The sequence below is a fragment of the Felis catus genome, chromosome D4 (genome assembly GCF_018350175.1).
Source record: "Felis catus isolate Fca126 chromosome D4, F.catus_Fca126_mat1.0, whole genome shotgun sequence".
Classification (NCBI taxonomy): domain Eukaryota; kingdom Metazoa; phylum Chordata; class Mammalia; order Carnivora; family Felidae; genus Felis; species Felis catus.
In genome coordinates this window covers 42,847,960-42,871,746 of record NC_058380.1, presented here as the reverse complement: position 1 = coordinate 42,871,746, position 23,787 = coordinate 42,847,960, and the positions used below count along the sequence as shown (strand labels likewise).

The 23,787-nt window shown below is 37.8% G+C and overlaps 1 protein-coding gene across 7 annotated transcripts in view; it reads right to left on the bottom strand.

Annotated features, from left to right (window-relative positions):
- Window positions 1–23,787, bottom strand: part of ADAMTSL1 (ADAMTS like 1) — an 883,534-nt gene that overhangs the window by 816,716 nt on the left and 43,031 nt on the right. The gene's annotated exons all lie outside the window — the stretch shown is intronic.

The window sequence follows — 23,787 nt, the reverse complement described above, 5'->3', positions numbered from 1 at the left end:
GCATCTGTTGTCCTCTGTGCTCTGCCTCCTGGGTGATAATCATCACACAGTATCCACAGTTCTCCGTGCTCTGCCTCCTTGGTCCTCCAAAATAATTACAATATGGTGCTTACCATCGGGGATGGGAAAACACAAGTCTGTGGCTTTCGATCTCTCAATGCAAAAGACAGTCAATCCTTTGTCACTAAAATTTACAGACACCTGACATTAAAGAAGCTAGTCTCCCCAAGTCCATGAAAGAGACGGTGAATATCAAATATTCAGGGAATTAGTGGGAACTGTTCCCCTAACAAGCTGTAAATCTGTACCTAATTTCAGTATTTCTATTATCTGACTCATAAAATCCTGAAACGGTTATAACAAGAAAACCCAATTTGCTGAAGAAATAGCCCAGGTTTACATTTTAGCACATTTTTATTTACCTTTATAATCTCCCCCCCCCAACCGTGCTAGTGTCAAATGGAGTATGAGGTAATGTTTGCACCTAGTCAACAGTCTTCAATTCCAGACATCTGTAATAAATGTTTTTAAGGCCAAACACTGGTACCGCATACACACACCTGGAGTTTGAAGTAAGTTATTGTGCTGCAGGGCCATGCTCTCAAGCTGGGTTTGCAGCGTGGGCAAGGGGGAGGGCCGAAACCTCACACCGGCCTTAGGGACAGTCAGCAGAATTGTAAATGGATCTCCTTATCTATTCTCTTTAACTTCAACACAGTCTTAATATATCAGAGTGCATCTTCTCTCAAACAAGTGCAGGGGAAAGAGAATGGAGAAGACTGATTTACACAACGGTAGTCTTTCTGAGATTTGTTCACGCTGAGTTTTCCACTTAGGTCCACTGCTTTTTGCTTATGTATGTGCTCTGTAATACTCAGAACTATTTCTTTGGGTTATTTCTTCTACAGTTCCCGGACTGTAGACAACTGGCTGAATGGGTCAGCCTTTACATAGACAACAGGAAAACTAAGTCCTTAGGGACAGCGTTCACTACAGCTTGGCAGAGAAAGAAATGTGTCTTTTTTTTTTTTTTTGTAAGTTTATTTATTTATTTATTTGGGGAGAGAAAGGGTGCATGAGCAGGGGAGAGGCAGAGACAGAGAATCCCAAGCAATCTCCACACTGTCAGCAAAGAGCCCAACATGGGGCTCAATCTCTCAAACCATGAGCCCAAATCAAGAGTCAGATGCTTCACCAACTGAGTCACCCAGGTGCCCAGAAATATGTGTCTTCTAATGATTAATTTATGTTGGGTAGAAATACTTGGGAAGATGGGACTGGCATTCTAATATTCCTTAAACTACACCCCTAAAAATCTTTCTGTGCTCATAAACTCAGAGCTACCAAGAAATAGCCAAGGATCAATAGAACTGCCTGCAAATAGTGGATTATTTGTTGGCCAATCTCTTTCCCACTTCAATTGATTTTGAATTTTCCTTCACATACAGAAAAGTCTCAGGCTGATAAATAAAACCATTTACTATTCTTGCCTAGTCAGCCTGTGTGCTGATCAGTGTTTCAGGAACACTAGAGTAAGAGTCCCCGGCCTAGATCCTGGTTTATCACTGCCAATTCATTTCAGATTCTCCGGGTATCAGTCTCTTCTCGCATAAAGTGAAGAAGTTAGTGTCTGCAATTCATTCAAACAAAAATTCCAGGAATTCTTTTTAAAGAAATCAAAACACATTAGAACTTTCCTGAATCTCATTTTGCTCATTTGTAAATTAAAAAATTGAACTATATGATCTCTAGGTTTGCTTCCTATGTGATACTTAGGGATTGAAAGATCCCATGTACAATTACACAATTTGCAATGTTGCTCATTCGGGGGGAAAACACTTCTAAGTTGCATCTATGCAAACTCAATAAGGCAAATATTTTTGCTTTCAGTTCACTTCCTCATCTTATATCCTGAAAGCTAATTCTCACCTTTATATCTCAGCCCAAATACCTCTTTGTATAATACTCAGAACAAGAAAGTGTTTTTCAAGATTTTATTTTCCCTGTGATTAAATCCATCCACTTAAATTTTATGATATGTATAGGAAAAGAGACGCTGTTTTAAGTATTTTACTTTTTTTTAATGTGTATTTATTTATTTTGAGAGAGACAGAGAGCACGAGCAGGGGAGGGGCAGAGGCAGAGGGACAAAGAGAATCCCAAGCAGGGGCTCAAACTCCTGAACCATGAGATCATGACCTGAGCCGAAATCAAGAGTCGGACTGTTGTAGCTATTGTAAATGGTCTTGCCAGTTACCTCTTCAAATGTTGTGAAAATATATTTCAGTCATGAACAACATGTAGGGAGTGTCTGTACTAAACAGGGTGATTACTTCATTCTATTCAAAATTTTATTAAATATTAGCTACTTGGAAAGAGAGATGTCAGAGTGAAGTCTCAAGTAAGAAAGAGCTACAAAATAATTAAATGGTGCCCTCTTTCTCATGCAACTCAAAGAGTGATGGTATTAGGAAGAACTGAATTCCAATTTTTCATGTCCAAGTAGAAAGAAAGTAAATACGTACTGACCTCTTCCTGTGTGTTAGGCTTGCATCTACTACTGTCACACAACCATTCTCTCTCAGAACTGCTTTTAGGTAAATATGAGAAAATTGAGAATTTAAGTGACAATTAAAATGCCAAAGGTAGATGGGATGAGTTAAGGCTATTATTAACCTAAATCAGAACTAGAGTACAACCACAAACTCATTTCAAAAGAAGGAAAAGGTTTAAATTATCTGAAAATGCCCAACTTCCATCAGAAGAACTGATTTATTTCTCTGAATCTTGCAGGTCTAGGGATCTTCTAGGGGGCAGTTAGATAATCCATCTTGGATTTGCAATACTACAAATGATTCCTCTGGAAATAGGCACACAATTGCCTACAGGTAAAAACTCAAGTATGTTCCTCACAGTAATGTTTATAATGGAAGAGCTTGAAAATGACTTACTAATTGGTACACTGCTCGTGTAAACTATGGTAAATCCCTATCATGAATATAATGCAATCCTTACAGTTAAAAGTTATAAGAACAAATGGCCAAGAGAGACTATCAAAGTAAAAAGGAGCACATGTAATATCATCCCATTTAGTCAAACATTAAGACTGATGGCAAAGATAAAGATACATACATCAGGAGTGCCTGGGTGGCTCAGTCAGTTAAGCATCCTATTATGGCTCAGGTCACACTCTCATGGTCCCTGAGTTCAAGCCCCATGTTGGGCTCTGTGCTGACAGCTCAGAGTCTGGGGCCTGGCTTTGGATTCTGTGTCTCTGTCCCTCCCTTCCTCCCTCTCTCTCTCTCTCTCTCTCTCTCTCTCTCTCTCTCTGCCCCTCCCCCACTCGTGTGTACACATGCTCTCTCTTTCTCTCTCTCTCTTATAAACAAATGTTTAAAAATTTAAAAAAAAAAAGATACATACATCAGTGAAAGCCATCAGTCAACCAGCTGGTTATTAGAAAGAATGCATCAAACTGCTAAGCACTGTAGTCAGGGGCTATGAATGTGTTTCACTTATTTCCTTGCATCTGACTGCACTCTGATTACGTATCACTTTTACAAATGGAAAAAAAATATTCTAAATTGGGGAAGGAAAAACAAAATTCACAATTGTCAAAGTAAATTTTTGGTATTCTTGAGAATTGTTCTTAAATATGAAAAAAAATCACTGTGACTATTTTGAAAATATTCAATTAACTAAAATTACAAATTAAAATTCTAATATTCCCCAAGCAATTAAATTGAAGTTATACATTTCATTATCTATTTATGAGCCAAATAACATATATTTAAAATTACCTTCAAGAGAAAATTTGATTAACATTTGGTCTCATTTATGAAATTAGATTATTAAGCCCCATAAACATTTCAAACTGCATTTTAAAATTTAATATGTGGGATTTTCTTTTTAAAAAAACTTCAAAAGTCTGAACAACAAACAAAACGTTCCTTGGTTATTAATCCTAATAAATCTAGTCAGTTAGACATAAATATGGTCTCTCTCAAGCTCTTTTAATAGTCCAACTATGTCTATAAATTTAGCCAAATTGCCTTATTACATTTCAAGATCCCAAATCCTAAAACTAATTACACATTTTAAAATGGAATCACAAAGCTAATCAATTAAACAACATGAAATTCTCTTGAACATTAACAAAAACCTTAAATACTAACCACATAGAGTTTATTTTCAAATGCAATGCAAAATTTTAATACATTGTTGTTTTTATCTTTATATTTAATAGTAAACTGTTAAAGGTTAAAGGACATGCATATTCATTAAGGAAGGGGTTCTCAATCCTGGCTACACATTAAAATCATCAAGGATTGGGGCGCCTGGGTGGCGCAGTTGGTTAAGCGTCCGACTTCAGCCAGGTCACGATCTCACGGTCCGTGAGTTCGAGCCCCGCGTCAGGCTCTGGGCTGATGGCTCGGAGCCTGGAGCCTGTGTCCGATTCTGTGTCTCCCTCTCTCTGCCCCTCCCCCGTTCATGCTCTGTCTCTCTCTGTCCCAAAAATAAATAAATGTTGAAAAACAAATTAAAAAAAAATAAAATCACCAAGGATTCTTTATTTTTAATTTTTTTAAGTAGGCTCCATGCCCAATGTGGTACTTGAACTTATGACCCTGAGATCAAGTGCCAAGTGCTCTACCAACTGAACCAGCTAGGCACCCTTCACCAAGGATTCTTTAAAGGAAAAAATAAAATTATTATAGCCTAGCTAGCTTCAGTCTAAACCACTTAGAATCTCTGGGGATGAGAGATTTTTTTTTTTCCTTCAAAGTTGTTCAGGTAATGCAAAGATGCAGCCAGAATTGAGAATCTCTGTTCTAAGGCCGTAATCATGCCAACCATGATTATACCAACCCAAGTAAGAACCAGCTTGACTATCTCAGTGGTAAATGGCAATCCCCTGACACTGCTTATTCTGATGGAGTTTTAGAGGCTGGCAGTGAGGTTGATTGCCCCTAAAACTCACACAGATGAGGCCCTTTAAATATTTTATTCCCTACACATGGAATGGTTTTATCGGCAGGCTACACATTAACTGATTCTGCTATTTGAATTCAGTCTGCAATTCAAGACACTGCCTGATTCTATTCTTACTTCTAGTCATAGTCTTCTTCTCTGGCAGGACCACAACTCTTATTAGATATTTAAATTATTTGACTGCTGTATGATTTTCATGGCTCTATCACAAAACTAATTATCAGTTCATGCCACGTCAGTAGTGTATCAACCAAAAGCTGACAGTATTCAAAGTGTAGAATCAGAAGTATGGAAAATATATACTTGCTTATATAAAAAGTACTGTGCCTTTTCTCTTTGTTAGGAGCATCTGGCCACATCTGTCCCTGAGCATATACTAAAATACTTCACCCTTTAGCCTTTGTTTTTTTGACCTGTAAAAGTCAAGGCTCACCCACTGTACAAGTCTTACACACTAAATAAGTGCCCCAGTGGCTACATCCTCTGGTAAAAGTGACCTAGAACCAAGCCCCTCTCCACTTCCCTCTGCTTCCAGGGAAGATGCCCTTGGACCAAGCAGAATAGGAGAAGAAAGAAGACGAGAAGAGCCTGTATCTAAGCATGTGTGGTAACATATTGGACCCTGAATAGATCTGCATCTGGAGGGCTAGCAGCCTAAGCGGATCAGAAAAACTCAACAACCATAAATATACAGGCGCTTTTTCAAGAGAGTGCCCTCAGGTGCCCGCAGAAGAAAACACAGCGCACCTCTGAAGAAGGGCACATTCATCCAAGGCCGTGAAGTTGGCTCACACAAACAATCTCCAAGGCTGATGGCAGGCAGGCAGGCAGTGAAAATTAATGAGGAGCACAGGAAACGAGGCAACATGAGCAAGAATGAGGACAGACAACAAACAGAAGGAGCCCTGTAGAGACTAGATATTAAAATTACCAAAGTAACTGTGAGTGCTACATTTAATGAAGTGAATGACAAGCTTCAAAATAGATCTTCCCAACAGGGAAGTATAAAAAAAGTGACACAATTTGAAAATTAAAAAAAAAAAAAAAAAGTCAAGTGGAAATACTGGAAGTAAAAAATTTAATAATCAAAATTAAAATGCAATGGCCATGTTTGATAATAGAACAATTAGTGAGATGGAAGAGAAAAAAACACTACGGAATGTGGCAGAGTGAAATGGAAAGATGGAAAAATATAGAATAGAAAGAGATACTGAGGACATAGGGGAAAGGTCTAACCTAATTATGATTAGAATCCCAGAAGGAAAATGCACCAATAGCATGCTTTCAATTAGCTTTCTTTCCCCATAAAGTAAGCAAGCAACAAAAAGGATGACTTTCTCCCTATCAATGGTCACATTTAAGCAATTAAAATTATCATTTGGACAGGCATATTCAAGTATGCAGGCAGAAAAATCACTAAAATGTAAGTAGATTTTAGAAAATAAAATTGAATAAAAGCGTCATTGAAATTTGTAGAGCTACTTAAATTTGGCCACACTTTAAAAACAGCTGTTGACATGGAAAAAATTACTCTGATCAATAAAGTCATATACTGAACATGTTTACCTTTCCACTTACAGCATACCTATTTTATGGATTAAGGATTTTTCTTTTTTAATTTCATACTCATTGGTTAATTTAATTATAGACTAATTCTAAGACCCCTAAGACCTCTAATTAGCTATGACTGTGTGCATCTCAGATTTAAAAGCCCATGTAAAATCAGAGTTAAATGAGCACTGATAGTTATCAGACATTTGGAGGCTAGCAAGCCAAAACAAATTTAAGTCACATAACTATTCACTAGCTTAGAGATCCTAAGGAATTCACTCTTGTCAGATGAGAAGACAAGGAATTATTCTTCAAAACCAAAAGCTGGCTCCAGAAAAGAAGGCTGTTTTAATGTTCAAAGGATACTTGGCAGTTTGTTTGACTACATTTTTTGTACCTTTACCCCGTCCCCACAAAAAGTGAATTGAAGAAAATAGTGTTCTGATGGTACATTTCATTTTCTCATACCTGACTGCCCTTCACAAAACAAATGGCATTAAGGCCATATTTCAAAAGTCAAAGCCATGGTATACAAACAGAATTAGTTATGTATATGTATATGTATATGTATATGTATATGTATATGTATATGTATATGTATATGTATATGTGTGCAAACAGATATACATGTACCAATAACCAAACTTACTAAACAGCAAATACAGTAAAACCTTGGTTTGTGAGCGTAATTCGTTTCAGAAATACGCTTGTAATCCAAAGCACTTGTATACCAAAGTGAATTTCAAGAACCATTGGCTCAGTTGTGTTCATATGACGTTCAGTGTCAGGTACCACTCATGTTACAAGACATCACTTGTTTATCAACGCAGGGCATACTTATATAATTGTATATATAATTCAACTTATCATTTTCTATGCTCCAGCACTACATTAGTGCTCTGGGAACACTTGATTTCAACACACAGAAAGCATGGAGTTTCATGGAGAAGACACATAAGCAGATAATTTTTGGTAAATGCAATGCCAGAGGTACACCTGGGTGATTGCAAAGACAGGAGTGAGCACATGGTGTCAGTGGAGTACGGAAGCCCTCAATCCAATCTAAGCAGTGGAGGACAGTGGAACTAGAGGCAACATCCTGTAGAAGAGGACACAGGAGCTGAGACCTGAAGGATAAGAAGGAGCATGTCAGGTAGAGAGGGGGACTGTCACTCTGTTCATTGGAAATGACGTTGGACAGAAGGGAGATCAGTATAGCAGCTTCAGTATCTACACAGCTTAGAATCCCCAAAGGATAAAGTTAAAGCATGAGGAAAGGGGAACGAGTTGTCCAGCCCCTCGGAAAGGCCACCATGAGGTCTAAACTCCATGCTCACCGTGAGGATAGGGGTCAGTTACTAAAGAGTTTTAAACAGGAAAATGGCATAGATGTGAATAATTTGGCCAGGTAAGGAGGATATTGTCCTGTCCAGAAAAACAGCTAACAAAGTAGTCAGGGTAGAGGAGAGGAGACAGTTCTGAGGTCTTGTTGGTAAGATAAAATGGGTTCATGTGGGAAGAGTCTAAGATGGCACCCGTGATTTTTGTTGAGGTACTTGGACACACGGTAGACTATAAATTAAAGTAGGAAATACTGATGATTAATGGGAGCTGGGAAAAGATGATAAGGCCACATTAAGTAAGAAAAATCAGTCTTAAAACCCAAGTGGAAACGTGCAGCAGGCATCTGAATACACTACTTGAAGATTAGCCAAGAAATGGAGGCTATGGAAAGAGATCAGCCCAGAAACACAGGATTGGGTTACTACAGTGATCTATAATCCTCCCAATGCTTTCACTAGGTAGACAGGTAGGTAGGTAAAAAGGAAGGACTAAAATTTTAACTTTAAAAGAAAGAGGCAGTGGCACCAGATACAAGGACATTTGATACTAAAATCAAGTTAAACCTCAGTGGGCCTTAGAACCTATTGATGTAAATCAGCAACTAAAACACAATCTGGCCTGATTGCTCATGAGAACTATTGCTATGTCAGCGACCGTGCATGTAAACCACTTCCAGAACATGGCAAAATATCTTCCTTTAATATAGTCCTCTGTGTAGCCAGGAAAATAAGTTTTTAAGAGGACTTAACATTTATTGTATTAGTACAATGTCACATAGGATAACACTACGTCACTCAGTTTTTTTTATATGAAGCCACATACATATACATATAGACACACATTCTTACAGTCTACATGACAATCCTAGTTACGTGTCCTTTGTTTTCACATGCTCCCCTAAGCCTTTATTTCATTTTATAAAGCAAGAGAGTTGTGTCTTTATTATGTACACTTATTCTGTGGATACCTTAAGTCTTTGAATTTATATAGCATTCCTAAACAGGGAGAACTAAAGAGGACATCTGTGACAATACAAATCCAACAATTTTCTATTTTAAGGAAATGTATGTTCATTCCAAGTACTTTATAACACTGTAATACAACATAATATGAATTATTCTATCATTTTATCCTTTTAAGAGTGAACACATAAAACTTTATGTGATTGTACCTTATTTAAAAAAACAAGATGGGTCCTGACTGAATTCTATCCAAAATTATGTAAACTGTCCATAAGGGGAAGCATATATATTATCTTATATACTGATACACAACATTGTATCTTTTTATGTTAGTGCTGTGTTATTTGAATTATTTTCATGATTTTATTTTACCAAGAATTTTATTATAGGTTTTTAATATAGCAAGTAATATGGGCTCTTAACATCAACAAAAGTTTGCATATGGCTAAAATAACCTCTTCCTTTAGGAAGTCATTTTCTACTTCACTGCTGTTAATTATAAATATTAGACTTCAAAAATGACCTACATTCAGTTTATTGAAAACACTATGAATAATTTCATGTGTAGATAAGACGTATGTTTTTAATCTACAACCAGGTTTTCTACCTCATTTACTATATTACTCAAATATTTCTTGTGATCTCCTTTTTAGACAACAAACAGCATTTAATATGACAGAATTTCATGTATATTCATCAAACACTGGTGTTTCCTTAGCTATGGAAAAAAGGTAAGATGTGGAAAGGAAAGATTATTACTGCAAAAGACCTTAAGTCCTTCCAAAGGGTGTTGATTTACTGACTATGATTCCTTGTTGTTTATTAGAATATGGCTGAATGATCTGCCTGAAACCAGATACCTCATGAAGGCAAAGTTGGCCTCCTCTATCTTAGATCTCCCTTGCTCATAACTCATTCTCATTTACTATTCCAGAAAACATTTTCTTCCTTGCTATGGAAAGATAAAAATTTCTCCCAAAATACCATTCTCTAATATCACACCACCTTCCTACTTCCTGTAAATCTTACTTCGTCCTATACAAGGGAGAAATTTGATTTTACCTGGAAATTCAGTTGAACACTCCATTTCTCTTCTATTTGTTCTTTGATGTTTATGCAGAGTAGATATCTATGCCAATTATCAAAATTAGACTTACTATATAAACGGAAAGAAAAAAATTCTAGGCAGTGAGTAGTATAATTTAATCATTAAGCTATTGGAGGAGGAACAGAGTTTTATCATACAGAATTCCTTAAGCAGGATTCAGAAAGAGGCTTCAAAAGAAACAACTAGTGAATTACATCAAAGATATCTTAAGGGTCAGTGCAATTAAAAGCCAGTACTAAGAGTACTTGGAGTAGAAAAAAATCCCGTATAAAATGTCATTGAGTTAGTTATACACCATTCCACATTTAAAGAAATTATATTTGAAACCTCAGTGAAGGACTGTCAACAGGTTAGAAGTCTTCCAAAAATAACTGCCAATCAAAATTCATTTATGGCTGTTAGTTTTAAAACGGCATGGTGCTAGCTAATGTATAACACAGCCTTTCCTGATACTACACTAAAATCTCTATGAAGATACAGACATAGATGAAATCAAACCAGCTCCAGTAAATGAGAAGAACACATTGTGAGAAGACGGGAAAAATTTCTATGAATTACATTATCAATGGAAATCAACAAAGAATCAAGTTTCAAGAATCAAAATGCCTGCTTTACCAGCTGAAACACAGCACATTCACCAACCTGAAAGGATATAGGAATATAATTGCATCTGTCCTGCTTTGCTTAGTCTTTGGCGGTGGACCTAGCACCTGAACTAACCAGAGAGTTGGGCAGCCTTACCTCTATAGCATGAATAAGCAATCTGTAACATCCAGCATGCTATTCTCAGACCATCCTCTCCGTTCTTCTCTTCCAACACGCATACAGAAACTGCAGTACGGGGCGCCTGGGTGGCGCAGTCGGTTAAGCGTCCGACTTCAGCCAGGTCACGATCTCGCGGTCCGTGAGTTCGAGCCCCGCGTCGGGCTCTGGGCTGATGGCTCAGAGCCTGGAGCCTGTTTCCGATTCTGTGTCTCCCTCTCTCTCTGCCCCTCCCCCGTTCATGCTCTGTCTCTCTCTGTCCCAAAAATAAATAAACGTTGAAAAAAAAAAAAAAAAGAAAAGAAACTGCAGTACTCAGGAAGAAAATACATACACAGGCCACATGCATGTGCATGCACACCAGAAAAAGGAACCATGAACAGTACATGTATTCTGGGAAGTGTGGAATCAAGATGTACAGTACCATAAGATGTTGGAGGATACAGATATGATGGACCCACTACACACCAAGATGTATAGTCTTTGATGTCATTAATCAGTTCAGCTTCAGAGAACCAGACAGAGTAGGAGAAGATTCTGCCTCAAACAACTAAAGCTACATGAGACAAATGTTCAACAATGACTGCAGGAAGAGCAGTGCAGCACAACTTACCCTCCAGCTGTGTTACAGAAAATGAGATCTGACAGTTCACAAGTGGTCAGTGAGCAAGGCCAAGAGCAAGCTACACACCCAGTCTGTTGGCAAATACCAAGTCTGGATAGATTTTTTTCATTTTCCCAGGGTGAAAAAACAGAAAGAAAAAAAAAAAAAACTTGGTCAAAATAAGGAACATTAGAAAACATTCAGAAAAAGTGTATACGTTTAAAAATTATTTACTACAGTAACCAAAAGAATACTTCAGAAAAACAGTTAACATCCTCAACATGACCAAAAAAAAAAAAAAAAAAAAAAAAAGATAAAAAGCAAAAAAATAAAAACAAAGAAAACACTCTATGAATCAGGAACAGAAGTCTGTAAAGAAAGTGCAGAGATTAAAAAAAAAAAAAAAGTAAAGTAAATCAGGTAAAATAGGATGATAAGAAAACCAAAAATTCAATTATAGATTCACTGGAAGTATTTAGCCTCCCTCCATCTCATGTTTGTCATTTACAAAGTTAATATAATATGTGTCTACCTGATTGAGCTGCTTTGAAGACTGAGTGCAAACTGCTATGTACAGTGTCTGACTCACAATAGTTGATCAAGAAATTGTAGTTGTTCTTGTTATTATTACCATCATGGCCCTTCTTTGAACAATTACAAATATACTAAGCAATTTAGAGATGAATCTAAATTAAGAACACAGAACAGCAAATCATGGCAAATTGGACTGGCAAAAAGATTGAAACTAGTTAACCATAAAATTTAAATAATCTGACAGTAGAAATATAAGTTGATATAAGTTATCTGGAAAGAATATGGTGCACGCGTGTGCACACACATGCACGCACACACATGCACACACATATCAAAAGCCTTAAAGGGGAATATACCAGGAATTTCCAGAAATTACAATTCTAGGAATGAATGTATGCATGTGTTTTTATTTGTTAATTTCCTATGTCCTAATTTCCCTAACTTCCTAATTTTCCTACTGAAACCCCTAAAGACAATGATCAACCTCATAGCAATAAGCTTCCTTTAGTGCCCTTATTATGGTCCTGAAATATCATTCTCACAAAAAATAATCATGGCTTTTGGAGAAATATCTGAATTCAGGCCATCTGAATTTCAGTAATAAAAAATTTATATGGATTGAAACGCACATACCTTTAAATACATGAGTTCAGAATGATATTTTAAAATATTGGTCACTGTCAAAAGATGATTGAAAACTAAGTCATTATCTTGGTAACTGCAAAATAAAAGGAAATACTAAACACTTATATTTTTCTTACATGAACTGTACCACCACATAATCAAACAATAGGACAAGGGGAAATATCTCTTTAAAATAAAATCCAGGGGAACCTGTGTGGCTCAGTTGGTTAAGCGTCCGACTTTGGCTCAGGTCATGATCTCATAGTTTGTGAGTTCAAGCCCCACATCAGGCTCTCTGCTGTCAGTGCACAGCCCGCTTCAGATCCTCTGTCCATTCCACCTCTCTGTCCCTATACAACTTGTGCTCTCTCTCAAAAATAAATAAACATTTTAAAAACTATATATATAATCCAACTATAGGCTCCCGGGTGGCTCAGTCAGTTAAGTATCTGATTCTGGATCTCAGCTCAGGTCTTGATCTCAGGGTAGTGAGTTCAAACCCCACATTGGGCTCTGTGCTGGGCATGAAGCCTACTTTACAAAAAATTAAAAATAAAAATATAATAGAATCTAATAAATGAAAAAGAAATGCTAAAATTAGAATATCATAATTTCAACCTTCAATGGATAAAAAGATACAAGCAGTAAGTATCAACATTTGCTAAACATAACCTAAATAAATAAATAAATAACCCACAAGGCATTACATGCTACAAGTGATAAAGTCTTGCCACAAAGATAGACCCAGAGTCTGATCCAGTCTCTGGGTCTAGTGGACAGTTTGCAAAAAGACCAAGGGGGAACACGTTGAGCTATACTATGAGTGGGCAATCAACAAAACGCAGACATAGGTAACTCTACTAGTTAAATGGCCCTCATTCTATAACAGAAAAATGAAAGCAAAAAAAAGAGCTGGGCTGGGCGATGGATGGATTTATAGATTAAAGAAGGAAACTAAAAGGCATATTGTATTTTACAAAGAGCAAGACCAAGACATATAATCTATGGATACGCACTTTACACAATCACAATTTGGTGGTAAAACTCAAGGAATAAAAAATTATTATAAAAAGCAAAATCATGGTCATTTATTACAGAAGGGAAGGGCTTATGAGTAATATGGCACATGGAAACCAAGTTCTATTTCTTGACGGGTGGTTTTCACCTTGTAATCCATTAAGCTATGTATTTTATTTCTGTGATTTTTTTTGTAATCCGTGTTTTATAGTAAAATGTTAAAACAAAGACAAAAAAAATAGTCAGCAAATAAACCTCTTCCATCATAGCACTCTGACATGGCAATGATTATAACTATTCGTTCCTTCTCTGTCTTCTCTATAGACTTGTTTGCTTAAAGCAGGAAGTGCGCCTTGAGATGTTCATATATTCAGAAGGTCTCCAGGGACCTCTTAATCTGAATCTATCCTACAAACTCTTGATGGGCGTCTGCATTCCTGAAATGTGTATACTTTAAACTATAGTTGCAACAATAAAACAAACAGCTTTTGTTCCACTGAATTGATACTCAGTAATAGGAGATTAATTTGCTTCTTTTCACTTGGTCAAATTTGGCAGGAGAAGAACAAAGAAGATACAATGATTGCACACAGGCAGCTGTCCCTGCCCACTAGTAGATGTGCACTCAAAAGCACAAAAAAAAAAAAAAAAAGGCTGCTTGGCTTTACGTCTGGGGTATAGAATTGGCTCCTCCAGAAGATGGGGATATCTAAGCGTTCTGAGCAGACCAAAGCTATCTAGCATTCCCATAGCCTGGAGAAGCCCTCAACCACATGTACTTGGATGGGTACTTGCATACTTGGGGCCTCCAGCTCTAACAGAATCAATTATTCAACCCCCACTGAATTGAAATTCCAAAAATAATTTTTATAGTTGTAGAAACTGTCAAAACCCCAAATACCCCAATTAATCATATCTAATGGAATTTTCTTTAAGGATACCATAGCAATCATTACCAGGATTCAGTTGGCCTGCTTTGTCTTCAATGATTAGATATATCTTGAATAATAAGTGGTATGATTGTTTTAATTTAAAAAAAGGTCTATACACAGCACATCAGTTAGTAATTAGCATTGATGAAATATTTGTTATTCCACAATACCAAATATTCAGCATTTAATCAATGAGAAATCAATATGCATGCCTTTATGGTCTATAGTAATGCATTGCTTTTTAGTGCAAGTATATTCACTAGAGATACAAAGCACAAAATATGCTAGATTTCAGTTGTATCATATTTCTTTCTAATAAGTTGTCCACTTCTATTCTGGTATAAAATTATCTTCTTCTGTGAAATATTCATAAGGAAGAAACTGAGACTGTCCTACTGAAACATATATCAGAAAATATGTCCAAAATAAAAATTATCAAGAGGTTTTAAAAAATTAAGTTTTGCTTTATTTTGATTTCAGTTCATTTCCAAGTTGTCTAATATATATCATTGTAACTGTTAAAATGCTACAGGGAAAAAAACTAGATTAAATGAATGTGTGAATTTGGTTTTTAAATAATTATTTCTCCCAAAAGAGAGTCACTGAATCAAAGTTCTTAATTTTTTTTTAATTTTTAGATTATAGACTCACACACAGTTGTAAGAAATAATACAGGTATCTCATATACCCTTCAGTTTTTTTTTTTAAGCTTATTTATTTATGTTGAGAGAGACAGAGACTGTGAGCAGGGCAGGGGCAGAGGGAGAGGGAGAGGGAGAGGGAGAGGGAGAGGGAGAGGGAGAGGGAGAGGAAGAGGGAGAGAGAGAATCCCAAGCAGGCTCCATGCTGTCAGTGCAAAGTCCTATGTTGAACTTGAACTCATGAAAGCATGAGATCATGACCTAAGCCAAGACCAAGAGTCGGTCACTTAACCAAGTGAGCCACCCAGGCACCCCTCAATTTATCTTAATGGGAACATATCATATAACAATAGTATAATATCATAACCAGGATATTGGCATTGATACATTCCACCTATCTTCTTCAGATCTCCACAGGTATACTTACACTCACTTTTATGGATGTATTTAGTTCTGTGCAATTTTGTCCTGTGTGCACGTTCATGTATCTACCACTACAGTCAAGAAACAGAAGAGTTTCATCACCCCACAGGATCACTTGTGTTGCCCTTTTTATAACCACACCGATCTCTTAGCTCTCTCCCTCTTCCTAGTTTCTTGAAACTATTAATCTGTACTCCACCTCTACAATCTTACCAAGAATGTTATATAAATGGAATCATGCAATATCGAATAGTCTTTATAGAGTTTGAAGAACGTGTGGCTCCAGGAAATGATGGGTTTTAAAGGCAAAAAATCTAGGGGAAGAAGACAGTGATGACATTTTCTAACGAAGACAGCAGCCATTCTTAATTAAAGCCACCCAGAGCATCTAGTGTTACATCAAGAGGCCAACAAACTACTTTTACTGCCAGAAAGAGCTATTTTTCCATGCATAATGTGTCACTAATAAATAACCTTGTAGGGGCATCTGGGTGGCTCAGTCGGTTAAGCGGCCGACTTCAGCTCAGGTCATGATCTCACGGTCCGTGAGTTCAAGCCCCGCATCAGGCTCTGTGCTGACAGCTCAGAGCCTGGAGCCTGTTTCAGATTCTGTGTCTCCCTCTCTCTGACCCTCCCCTGTTCATGCTCTGTCTCAAAAATAAATAAACGTTAAAAAATTTTTTTAAATAAATAAATAAATAAATAAATAACCTTGTAAATTTTTAATCAATCTCAAAGACCAGAGTGTTTCTCACTTTTCCTTTCAATTTTTTTTTACACTTTGTAAAAGCTTCACTAATTTTCATACTGTATGTCTGACTAAGCTAAAAAAGAATAATTTGTGGGGCATAAATCTATTAATGTCAAAGGCACAGCTAAATGTCGCTAAAGGGAACTGAAAATGAGAGCCAGCATGACTATTCAGGCTACCACCGAAGATTTTTTTTTTTCCATAATTTGGCTTTTCAAGTAGGAAAATGAGAAGACAGGGTATAGAATTCTATTATTTCTGGGAATCTTTCAACAATAAAATTGAAGGGATCTTCTAACAAAGGTTTCTGTTAGGCCAGAGGGATAAAAGACCATAACAGTTTTAGTGTCCTTCAATATGGATCTCAATCTGGACTACTTGATGTTACATAATGAAGCGACTCATTGAAAAGCAGGAAGCCACTAGAACTCTGCTTCCTGCATTGAATGTCTATCCCCATCCCAACAACATACAGACATCAGAGTACACTGATGTACACAATACTGCTGCCATATTACTTGAATGATAATTATCTTAAAATCTCTCTTTCTGTAATAAACTATCTTCTTGAAGGACTCATGGCCATGCTCTAATTTCACCCTAAAATTTCCAAATGTCTACAGTCTAGAGCTAGCCTTCTTTAGTATCTAGTAATGCTTAACAACTCCATCCATGTAGAGGGATGGATGAATAAATGTGATAAAGTGAACACAGCAAAATGCTGTTTGCAGAATGACTGCGGAGGTATATGGATTTTCAGAGTACTCTCTTGTATGTTTGACTTTTGTAGGTTTGAAATTTTTCATAATAAAAAGGGGAAAAAAACTTCAGCCTCAGAAAGGGAGCTGGGTAGAACTGGAAAAATCATCATAAATTAAAATTTTTTAAGTACATTAATGTAATTGTTCAAACAGACCTCTTAATCTCCTGTGCTTATCTCAAAGGCATTTTGCCAAAAGGTAGCTAATTGCATGTTTCTGTGCCCTGAAGGTCAAAGGGAATCCTATCTTCTGGACCTCAGCCCTGACATAGGGTGACATCATGAGAAATAGTTTCAATTGATGTGGGTTCTTAAATACCAACCAACAATTACTTCACCAGGAAACTTGGCAACAAGGCTGTGTACTTTGAGTATGACGTCACTGTTGGGCCAATGAAGTAACTACATGCTGTGCATGGTTGTCTTCAAAGGGGGGAAAAAACATTTCTTAAGAAAAATAGATGAAAACATACTTGAAATTTGGAAAAATATACAATTATATCAGGAATCTCTTTCTAATATTTAAAAAAAATTTTAAATATCATATGGAGGAAATTATGTAATTGGCCCGAGGAAACGCCACAAAGAAGATCATAAGCAGATCTAGAACTTGAAATTTCTGAACGTTAAGCATTGCTTTTGCCAGGATCTCATATTTTTTCTGCTGTGTCACAATTACAGCCATTAATGATTCAGATAACACGCTCTAGAGGAGGTTTTCTTTACACACATTAACCTGGTCTTTGATTTTGGTTCTAACATTGGATGTATAAGGTTAAAGCATAGTGCTGAGATGGGAGAGGTGAGAAAACTCACTCTAGCCAGGGTTTAGTTCTACAAAGATCGTAACACTTGATACTGAGCAAAAGACCAAGATGAAAATGTAAAAACACTGACAGGAAAAGTATTGAGAAGGTATACTATGATACACACAGTTCATTCATAGTGGAGAGTACATTTCTAGGTCAAGCTTTTCTTGCCCTCCTAGTCCTGACTGTGGTCTCATGATTGCCCCCAGGTACCAGCTGAGGCTGGTAAGACCTTGCCTGGTTTGTAGGCAAGAACCTTCTCTGGTCTGCCAGGAGAAGATCAAGACACATCTAATAAAAAGGAACTGGGAATGAGGACACAAGGGTCCAATCTCCAGCTCTGCCCTTCAGTTGTTTTGTGACCTCCGGCCAGCTCAGTTAGCCTCTACAAAACTTGATTTTTGTTATCTGTAAAGACAACCTATCTCCCTGCTGTAAAGGGACATGCCCTTACATGATAAAGTTCTACATAAACATGAGTTATTATGTTTCTAGGATTAGCATGGGAATTCTACTTCTGATTAATCTTCTGTCCCCAGAGTCCTGAAAAGATGCCCAGATTCATGGGGTTCTCAGGGTGGGCTAGACCCATGCTATTCCACCCTATAACTCCCTGACACTGGCCAGAAACGGGCCAGCCTCCAGATTAAAGGGTCACAGGCAAATACAGTAAGTTCCCAGAGTAGACTTCTTTCCACCAGTGGTGCTTCATACAAAGGTAAAGGATGCTTGAGACCAAGATGCATCTGAAGCTGAAATCGAACACACCAACTTAACGCAACCATTTAAGAGCTATTGGAACAAAAACAGTGAAATGACAGGTGTTGCACCACCGTCCTTTATTATCTCCTTATAAATAGCCACCAAATTCATGGATGGTTATTATTATACCTATCAGAAAGATTAAAAAACAGGCTCAGAGAAACTGAAAACTTGTCCAAGTTCACAGAGAATTAGCAGAGCCTCGGACCAAATGAAACCAAAGTCCCTTTGATGCATTATGCTAACTTGCCCACAAACTAAATTTCCAATGTAATTAAAACATACATGGGAAAAGTAAAGCTAAATTGTTCTAATAAAAAACATAAAAAGTGAAATGGTTTAATGTATTCTTTAAAATCATTTTTCTAGGGGCGCCTGGGTGGCTCAGTCGGTTAAGCGACCGACTTCGGCTCAGGTCATGATCTCGCGGTCCGTGAGTTCAAGCCCCGCGTTGGGCTCTGTGCTGACAGCTCAGAGCCTGGAGCCTGTTTCAGATTCTGTGTCTCCCTCTCTCTCTGACCCTCCCCCCTTCATGCTCTGTCTCTCTCTGTCTCAAAAATAAATAAACGTTAAAAAAAAATTTTTTTTTTTAAAATAAATAAATAAATAAATAAAAATCATTTTTCTAGCCTGTCTAAACTATATATTTCCCAAATCTTATGCAGTTAGTGAAGACTTCTACTACAAGTGAACCATAATCATGTTAACTTAGGATCAGGAAAGGAAGAGGGTGAACATTCCGGGAGCCTGACAAAGCTCTTGTTCATTGAGCATCTACTACATGCCAGGACCGTGCAAGCTGCTGACGTGGAACAGAAAGGTCTCTGTGAAAATGCAAAGAAGTCTGTAAAGTTCATGTAGGCTGTGGCAATGCATCTCCCACTAAGATGTTAAAAAGTCTGAGATGAGCGCAGAAAAGGAGGGAAAAGAACATGTTTCCCCACATATTGTATTAGTCCTTGAAGAAAAGGACAATGTTATGGGCTCTCCTATCCGGTCCGTACTGAGAACAGTGCTGTGCACAAAGCAGAGATCAATTAATGTTTATAAAATAAATGATGATTAGAAACTGAGACCCAGAGTGGGTGTCTTAGAGAAGGTCTTGCAGTCAGTGGCAGAGTTTGAGACCTTCCATAAGCATCCTGGCTTTTCTTTCTGTAACACTGACCAAGACTGCGGGTTATTCCTTGGACTCTTTCTCCCCTTATTTCATGGTAATAGAAGCCCAAGTCCCTAGCTGGGCAAACAGCTACCTGGGGTAAAGACCCCATTTCTGTATAGTCCTCAGTTAGACGTGTCCATGTGACTAGGTTTAGGCCAATAAGATGCAAGAAGATTGATATCTACAGCTTCCAGCAAGAGTCTTGCACGGGGCATGCCATCCTTTATCCTTGTGTCCCTTCTTTCTGGATGGAATGTGGCCATGGTAGTGGAGTGGGAGCAGTCATCTTGGACGAAACCTAAAAATTGTGTTGATGACAATACAATGGAGACTCAAGAAAGAGGGAGCCAGGGATTGTGACTCCCCTGGACCCGCCTGGACCGCTGGTGTTTGGTGAGGAAGAGAAATGCATTTTTACATCTTGTTTAAGGCACTGTAATACTTTGGGTTCTCTGTCACAGCTGAAATTCACCCTAACAAATCTGCTACACTTTGACTTCTGAGATAGACCTGAAAGGTAAGCAGGGCCCAAACCACCATGAACAGAAGGGCATCAAAAGACCCATCTTATGGGTAAGTCAGATCAGACTTGGAAAATCAGAGAACATTATATTCTAGAACAGGATGAGAGTTTCAGGATAGAAGAAAGGAAAATATAGAAAAGAAAAATAGGTGGGGTTAAAGGTTTAACCAGGACTGTGATATATTTCAAATACTCAGTGAAGCTGTGGGTAGGGAGAGAAAGGTTACCACTATCATCTATTTCTGTAGCTTTAATTAAATAATCATACAGAAAAGCCAAAAGTAGCAGACCTTGAAGGCAGTAGATAAGGGGAAAAGTATGATGTTAAGTCATATACTAAATGAAAAGTAACATTAATCATATAACCAAAAGTCCAAATGTTGTTTGGCAAAATCCTAGACACAAATTCAACTTTCCTTTACCTTCTTTGAGAAGTTCAACACATTCATGATATTTAGAAGTCTTTCAAGTTTGTCACATTTTAAGCCACATATAGAATTTTTGTTGGCACATGAAATTATAATGTAGTATAGGGGTAATTATTTTGAGTTAATATTCCCACAGACAGCAAACTTCAGTGTAATTTAAGAAGGGATACTGATGCAGTAAAATATTTGTAAGGAACTCAACTCAATACTTTCAGGGTTCTGGTAAAATAAAAAAATATATATTTCTGCCTAGTCACAATTTGTGTTAGCTCTGATTTTATGTATCACAGTATGAACACCAAACCTATATGGCTTTCTCAACCTCTGCCAGGAATTACAATAAGGCCAAATTTCTCATGGAATTTAACAGGGGTATCTTTCTATAACAGTACCTATTATTTATATCAGGCAAGATCTCACATGTTCTCAAATGTAACTTTTAAGGCTTACTTTCCTTTTCTTTGGCATGGGAGAAATGTGGGTTTTGGTTTGGGGTTTGGGGTTGTGATACACAAATCCAATTTTTAAATCACCTTACTTGAACTGCTCTGGAATGTGTTATGCACAAAACATACAATGCCACAGAAATTGCAGCTAATTAATGTAATTAAGGACAAATAGAGGAAAAGAACATTTTGTCCAATGCCCAACTAATGAGCCATTCTTCATCTAAGGATAAGCAAATTGTTTTGGCTCAGGATCTAGCCTAAGACACTGTTAGCACTCCATGAATTTTACTTGGAAGAAAAACGTCAGCTAAAATAATCTTCCTGTAACAAAAATTAATGTGATAAACTTGCTCACAAAACTTGAGCCTTTAATAAACAAGACTGCGTTTCCCAAGATGGGGGGAATGTTTCTACAAGTTGCTTCTTTTCCCCATTATCTCATCTGAGTGTCTAGTGGAAAAACAAATCTGAACATCGTTTATCAAGGCAGTATTATCTACACTGCTGTCCGAAGGAACTAGGAGGGGGATTCTGTGTGAAACGATGGCTGACTTGCATTCTAAATCTAAAAGTTACCCCTCCCTTCTGAAGTAGTGCAGCTAACTAGAAAGAGGTCGGAGTACCTGAAACACAAAAAGGAAAAACAAAGGAAGAGACATTTCAAAGGAAGACGAGAGAGAAAAGCAGCTAGAGAAAAGGGAGATAAAGATATGTTTTGGTAGGTCAGCGTATTGTTTTCCCTGGGCTGCCCTAATTACCACAAACTGGGAGGCTTAAAATAACAGAAATTTATCCCTGTCACAGTCTTAGCAGGTAGAAGCATCCAAATCAAGGTGTTGTCACCTGTGCTCCCTCTGAGGGATCTACTGGGGGATCCTTCTTTGCCTCTTGGTAGCTTCTGGTGGTGGCTCCCAGCAACCCAGGGGCTCTTTTACCTGGTAGCTTCCCCCTTCTTCACATGGCCTTTGCCTCTTCTGATAGACACCAGTCAATGACTTTAGGACCCACCCTAACTAACTCAGTATGGCCTCATCCTAATTACATTGTCAGATAAGCTCGCATTCTGAGGTTCTAGGTGGACATGAATTTGAGGGAACACTAATCAACCTATTACAGTGGGGGAACAAAGGCCAAATCTGAGTTCTGGCTTCCCCTACCACTGGAGATTGACCCACGGAGAGACAAAATCAGGCTGGCAAGAGAGCAGCAGCCAGAGCAGTAGACGTGAAGAGAGAGCTTGAGGATGGGGGTGTCAGAAGCCCAAAAAGCTGTAATGCCAATAATGGCAGCCTTGCCCTGGTGGCCGTATCTAGCAGAGTCCATTAGTGTCAAAAACATGCTGATCAGTGGTAATAACAAGTGGGGATTAAAGAGAAGTAGCACCAGCAGTATCTGGAAGGCAGAAAGGGATGGAGGAAAGAAGTCTAAGGGGATGACAGTGGACTCCTCTAGGCTCTAATTCTCCAATGGTGTTTTTCGAACTGAGAGTGTTTGGGTCTGTGAGTTCCTCTGAAACATTTATTATTATATGTTTAAAACACAGAGCTAAAGGGGCGCCTGGCTAGCTCAGTCGGTTAAGTGTCCGACTTCAGCTCAGGTCATGATCTCACAGTCCGTGAGTTTGAGGCCTGTGTCGGGCTCTGTGCTGACAGCTCAGAGCCTGGAGCCTGCTTTGGATTCTGCATCTCCCTCTCTCTCTGCCCCTCCCCTGCTCAGGCTCTGTCTCTGTCTCAAAAATAAATAAAAACATTTAAAAAAATTTTTATACAGAGCTATGGATACAGATATATTTTAAACGCATATGTATATTTTAACATGGATATAGATATATTTTAAATACACATATGTATATTTTAACATGCACGTGTGTGTGTGTGTATACACACACACACACACACCACACACACACATACACCACACATTTGATCCATCTTTGAATTCTAATCAGTCTTTCTAATACTAATTTTCTTGAGAACACTGTAGCATATTTTAATTCTGTTTTCATTACCATGAAAATCTAGAAAGATACACTATGTGTTCTGGATGATCTGAGAGCTATGCCACTTCAGCATGCAGGTTAGTGGTACTGTTAAGAGGCTCCTAAGCAGGGTGATTTTCACTGTTGCAAGCTGATGAGAAAGGAAAAGCAGTGAACTCAATACCTAACTTTCACCCCCAAGCCAAGGAAGGGACATCTGCACTATGGCAACACAGAAAAGGCTTTTGGCAGTCCAAACAGAGAAAGGGAACAGAAAACAGAATCCTGCTGTAGACATGCAGGCCTCCCAGCACCTAAACCCACTGAAACTATTACAGTGAACTGTTTTGCAAGTTTAAGTTGCTTTGCTCTGAAACTTTGTTACTTTCATAGATTTACTTTTTTCTTTGCTTACATCACATAAAACCTCATTGCTTTCTAATTGTTCTTTTGAAAAAAGAGCCAACAATATTGTCAATTCTACAATACTGATTATCTATCAATATTACCATCAACACTATCAATAAGCTATTACTATCAATCCCGTTTGTCCCAAGCAGCCTAGCTCAACAAACAAATGAGATCAGAATTTAGTGTTCAAACTATATGTTTATGGGTAGGGTAGTTGACTTTAAGACTTAGATCATCTCTCTGCAAAACACAGATAGCAT